Source organism: Sinocyclocheilus rhinocerous, unplaced genomic scaffold, assembly GCF_001515625.1.
Source record: "Sinocyclocheilus rhinocerous isolate Xijiao unplaced genomic scaffold, SAMN03320098_v1.1 scaffold2246, whole genome shotgun sequence".
In the NCBI taxonomy this organism is placed as follows: domain Eukaryota; kingdom Metazoa; phylum Chordata; class Actinopteri; order Cypriniformes; family Cyprinidae; genus Sinocyclocheilus; species Sinocyclocheilus rhinocerous.
The window spans coordinates 88,404-93,861 of record NW_015640056.1 but is presented as its reverse complement, the minus strand read 5'-3'; the positions used below and the strand labels follow the sequence as shown (position 1 = coordinate 93,861).

The following is a 5,458-nucleotide window of genomic DNA, read 5'->3' as shown; positions in this document are numbered from 1 at the left end:
TCCCGCCAGCTCCACCTTGGTCCTCAGTGGCTTCGGCTCTGCCGCGGATCTCTGGATCTCCGCCTCCGCCTTGGTCGCCAGAGCCCTCGGCTCCACCCTGGCCCCCCGGATCCTCGGCATCCCCCTGGCTCGTTGGCTCTCCGTCTCCGCCTCGGGCTCCTCCTCCACCTGCTCGCCGCCGTTGGTCGGCCCCCTGGAGTCGGTGGACATTCCTCCTCCATGGCTCCTCCCTCCGTCGGCTCCACCGTGGGCCGCTATTATAGCTGTGGCCAGGGTCCCACCTGGCTCCTCCTCCTGCTCCGGTTCCCTCCTGTCGTCTTCCTGGCTCCTCCCTCCATCGTCACCTCCCTGGACTCTGTTAGCCGTCCTCCTCCTGGAAGTCCGTCCTCCGCCGGAACCTCCACCTGTCTGCTCTGCCTGCCAGCCCTTTGCCTTCCCCTGTCACCATCTCACACCCTCTGCTTAGTCCTCCTCCTAGTCCCCCTCCGCCCCTCCCTCTGTTTCTACGGTGCAAGGACGCACCTTCCGGGAGGGGGGAGTAATGTAACACCCCTGTGGACTGTTTGTTGTGGTTTCTTCCCCTTTTGTTGGTTTAGACTGTTCTCATTAGTTAATTATCCTCAGTGTGCTCACCTGTCTGCCCCTCGTTATCTGCCCTATAAGTTCCTGTCTCTTGTATTCTAGTATTGTCGGTTATTGTGAATGTTACCCTGAGTGTGTGTGTCTCATCTACCCGTATCTGCCTTGTTGTCTCTACATTAAACATCCTTATTTGAATCCCTGTCGTCCTCGTCATCCTGCCTGCCTCCACACACCTTGACCGTGACAACAATAGTGTTTTCTGGTGTGTTCTTAGCTGTTGCTAGGGCATTGCTATGCAGTAATTAAGGGGTTCCAAGTGATTGTAAGCACGCTGTTATTTGGTTGCTAGGGTGTTCTGAGTGGTTTTCAGGGCATTGTAATTGCTCTAAATGGTTGTTAACATGCGGTTGCTAGGGTATTTTGGTGGTTGCCAGGATGTTGCTATGTAGTCATTAAGGTGGTCTGAGTGGTTGTTAATGCATTGCAATGTAGTTGCTAGGGTGTTCTGGTTGGTTTTCAGGGGTTATTCAGCCATTAAGGTGCTCTGATTTTCAGGTTGTTGTAATGCAGTTATTAAAGCGGTCTGAGTGTGTTGCTATGAGATTGCTAGGGTGTTCGGTGGCTGCTATTGCTTGAATGTCTCTAGAATAGATTTTGGTCTATATATTTCGGTCTTTAGATTTGGATCAGGATCCTCCTTCAGTGTATTTCTGCAGGGTTTTTGCCTGTTTTATCACAAAATTGTAAGTCCAGTCATATCTGAGCAATAGTAATAGTGATGCTTGGCTTAACAAACACCACTGAGAATAATCACAGTAAAGATGACTGATCAGTGCTGGATGAAAAGCATCGCTCATTGCTCAGAAGAGTTGAAATTAATCTGTGTTAGACTCAGTTTTCTCACCTGACAGGACAAACATGAGAATCTGTGAAACTCAGCCAGCAGAGAGGAACTGCTCTAAATCAAATCGCCTCAGTCTGTTCTTGTTTTCCACTAAACTGTTTTTTCCCCACAAAATGTAAACCACGAGTGCTGCATCCTGTGTGAGTTTGGACTGACTTACAGCTGTTGAAGAGAATCTCATTATAACGTGAAACTTAACCTAGCTTCAGTTTGTGTCTGCCGGCAAGAGGATTGAGAAAAGTGAATAATGGTTAACAGCCTCTGTCTTCGAAACTCTGTTAAGCCAGCGGTTGTAGAGAAAATATCAGTGTTTGCTATGCATATGCTGTACACTACTGTCAGTACTTTTATTCAACAACGATGCATTAAATTGATCAAAAGTGACAGTAAAAACATTTATGATGAAACTTTCTATTTCAAATAAATGCCGTTCTTTTGAACTTTTTATAAAAAGCATTAAAAAATGTACTGACCACAAACTTAGAGTACTTTTTATATAACTAACACTTTACACTTTAAAGTGACACTTTACTAACACTTTGTATTAAAGGAATAGTTCACTTAAAAACTTAATTCTGTCATCATTTACTCCCCTTCAAACCTGTATTTTTGAAGTTTTTTTTTTTTTACATTCAGCATAAATAAAAAATCTCTCACAAAGCAGGTTTTAATCATTGTTTTGCTCATAAACATGGGTAATTCTTTCTGAAGTGTTCTGATCTGTAGTGTAGAAATGTGTGACTGAGTGACTGAGAGGTTGAGCACTTCCTGTGCATAATGAACAAAGCATACATTATACTCAATGCTTTTATAATACACTTTAGCAACTTTAAAGCACCACTGCATGCAACAATAATCAAGATATTTGCATGTCAATAATGTCTGATATGTAGAAGTTCTGCAGATAAATGAAAGTCAAAGACTTAAAGATTAAAAAAAAAGAATTAAAAGACTTACATTTTGCATAGTTTTCTATTTCTAATACAATTATTTATAACAAATTATGTTATCAGTGTCACCGTTTGAGTGAAATGTTGGATATAAAAATGAAACATGAATTTCACTGAATAGTATATATCTGGTATTTCCCCCTTTCTGCTGCAACACTCGAGCCGACATGATCTCAAATTTATGCATAAACAGATGATTCATGTTATCCAACATCCATGATTTGAGAATGTTGTCCTTTCAGCACAAAGGAATATCATATGGTCACAAATGTATTTACAATTGATTAGTGACCAAGAAATTTCATCATAAATTTTGTCATACATTTTTTTTTTTTCAAACGACTGGTTTATTTTATGTTTTAAACAAAAAAAAAGACTTCTCACCGAATGCTCTACGTTTATGAATTTCTCTGCATTCGATAGAATATAATAGACGTAAAAGGCTAAACATGCTGAAAGTCAAGGCTTTGCTGGCAGTGTAGGAGAGTTTGCTTTGACGTGTGTGTGTGTGTGTGTGTGTGTGTGTGTGTATCGCCTGTTCCCCTGCTGTGGTGCTTCACTGTCAGATCATGGTCTTGTTATTTTCAGCTTCTGCCGGATATGATTCAGACTGAAGGACTGTGTGATTATAACACACACACACACACAGACGAGGGTTTCTGGTAAGACTTTTGGGATCCCCCGGTTAGAGGAGCATTTAGGTGCAGCACAGCGCTGCTTTAGTTTCATTATATGTATGCAGTGTGTGTGTGTGTTTGAGGGTCTTTGTTTGTTTCCTCTGCTCTAGAAATGATTGAAGTATTTAAATAGCATTGTGATTTTATGTGCTGGAACCTGCTTCACTGTCAAAACGTACATGTTTGACTACACGTACAGCGAATGAATGGAAAAGTGCTGTGTTTGTAGCTTCTTTATAACAAACTGAACTTTCTAAGCAAAGTATAAATAGTTTATTTCATGGCAGCATGCTCATAAAAATGCTGCATGGGTGTACGATGGCCAGAACAGCAGTCTAGCTGCACGTAGGTAGGTTTTGAGACACAGCCAGTGTATAAGCTGCTGACGAGAACTGAGCGATCGGGCCTCACAGAGGAAATCAGAAACCCACTGGAGACCGTCACTGTGTGTCCTGGTTTCTGAGAAACGGGTCATGTAGTGGTTTCAAAGCGTGTGTGCGGCGCGTGAATGCTGGCCGGTTCTGTTTTACTGAGAAAGACTTAAAGAAAAGAAAAAAGCCTGACTGACATGCACTGAAATGCATATGCACATAATATACATTTACATGATCTTGCGTCATGGTTGTTTTGCCATATATGCTATCTTTGGTGGAAATCACAAGGTTTCCTTGCTACTGCTACTGAAAGAAGATGAACAGAGACGCAAAGTTAAACTTGAGTTAAAACAATTTTAGTGGACGTGTAAAAAAAAGTAATCAGAATGTTGCAAAAATACATTCAGTCATTTATTTGCAATTTGCATGAATAAATAGCATTACACATCAACATATCAAATCAAGTGAGCTATAATTTAACACATTTCATAAAAAGAAAAATTAACATTTTGTTTTAAATTAAACAATGGATAAACAGTACACTTTGAATGCTGTTTTTACTGTACTTTTACTCTTTAAAATATTGCAAAAAATAGCAATATTATTACAATTTAAAGTAACTGTTTTCTATGTGAATGCAGTTTAAAACGTAATTTATTCCTGTGATGGTAAAGCTGAATTTTCAGCATCATTACTCCAGTCTTCAGTGTCACATGATCCTTCAGAAATCATACTGCTCAGTCTGACAGTACATTGTTATTATTATTATATTTTATAATTTTATTTTATTTTAATTTCTTTTGTTGTTCATGTCCATCGACTCCAGCACCTGCTACTGGAGCATGGCGCGGTTTAGTTTAGATGGTGAGTAGTCACAGAACTTTTGAAGTAGACACTAGAGTGCAGTGTGGATGTGGCTGCAGCCTCAGCCAATGAAATAACAGAGAAGGAAACAATGCGAGAACGCAGGCGTGAGACGTCGCACGCTATTTTTGGAGAACCCCGCCCACATTTCTATTTTCGTCCGCCTCAGGGGCGGGGCTTACCGAGATACTAGTAATAACTCACTTTCTCCCTCTCGCACCACTGCCGAACATCGCTGCTGGTCTTTTTTAATGGCTGTCAGACTACTAACTAAGGATTAAGACAAGCGTCAACAGAGGAAGCATTTGGACCTTAAAAACAAGGCGTAAAGTCTTCTGCAAAAAGAAGAAGAAGAAGAAGGGAAACGTTATTTCACACAAGGGAATAACGACCTGTTGCATGCTTTTATCTTTCACATAAGGTACAGGCTGTCTTTCACATTATAAACTGTGTCCTATTGCTTTAGTCTTTATAAGGAAGTCAGTTTGCATGGCTTTTTCAGTATGCATTTTGAAAGCTCTGCATGATTTTACTGTCGCTTATTTTGATAGCGATGCGTCAGTCTATTTTTAAGTATTGCTTGCTATTAATGAATTATTGACATATTTATGTAAACCTTTAGATTTAATAATGACGTGCACTGTCTTGGTGAAACTGATGCATATAAAGAATATGTTTAGAAACAAACCCAAACAGACCAAGAAACAAACAAATAAAGTCGTCTGTCGTGAGAAACTTTGTAGCTCTCTATACTGACTCGAGCCTTGAAATGCGTCTTTAACTCAAAACCTTTCAGTTTGTGTGCAGTTTGACTTAAAACAGCGTGACTTGCCTACCTAGCCAGCATTTTTAGGCGTTTAGTGATGGCCAAAACTGTCTAGATAAGTTAAGTTAAGCAGCGCACTGAGCCATACGGTTCATATCAGACCCAGAACTTACCATGCACTGTAAAAAATGACCGTGAATTTAACGGTAAAAGACTGTAAAAATGCTACAGTAAAAACCTGTTAAATGGTTAATGGTAAATTCCCCTACTATATACGGTGAAAAACTGTATTGGACATTACATGTATTGGACATTAATTTTACAGTAGTATACCGTTTTGT

General features: G+C 40.3%; 1 protein-coding gene across 5 annotated transcripts in view; it reads left to right on the top strand.

Moving 5' to 3' along the window:
* The window catches only part of LOC107752451 (histone deacetylase 7-like), a 99,735-nt gene that overhangs the window by 17,442 nt on the left and 76,835 nt on the right, over positions 1-5,458 (top strand). The window contains exon 1 of one of the 5 annotated variants that reach the window (XM_016568421.1): positions 4,591-4,772. The exons of the other annotated variants lie outside the window; for them this stretch is intronic. The gene's annotated coding sequence lies outside the window, so the exon portion shown is untranslated. Of the gene's footprint in view, positions 1-4,590; positions 4,773-5,458 lie in introns of those variants that run through there. 5 annotated transcript variants of the gene reach the window in all.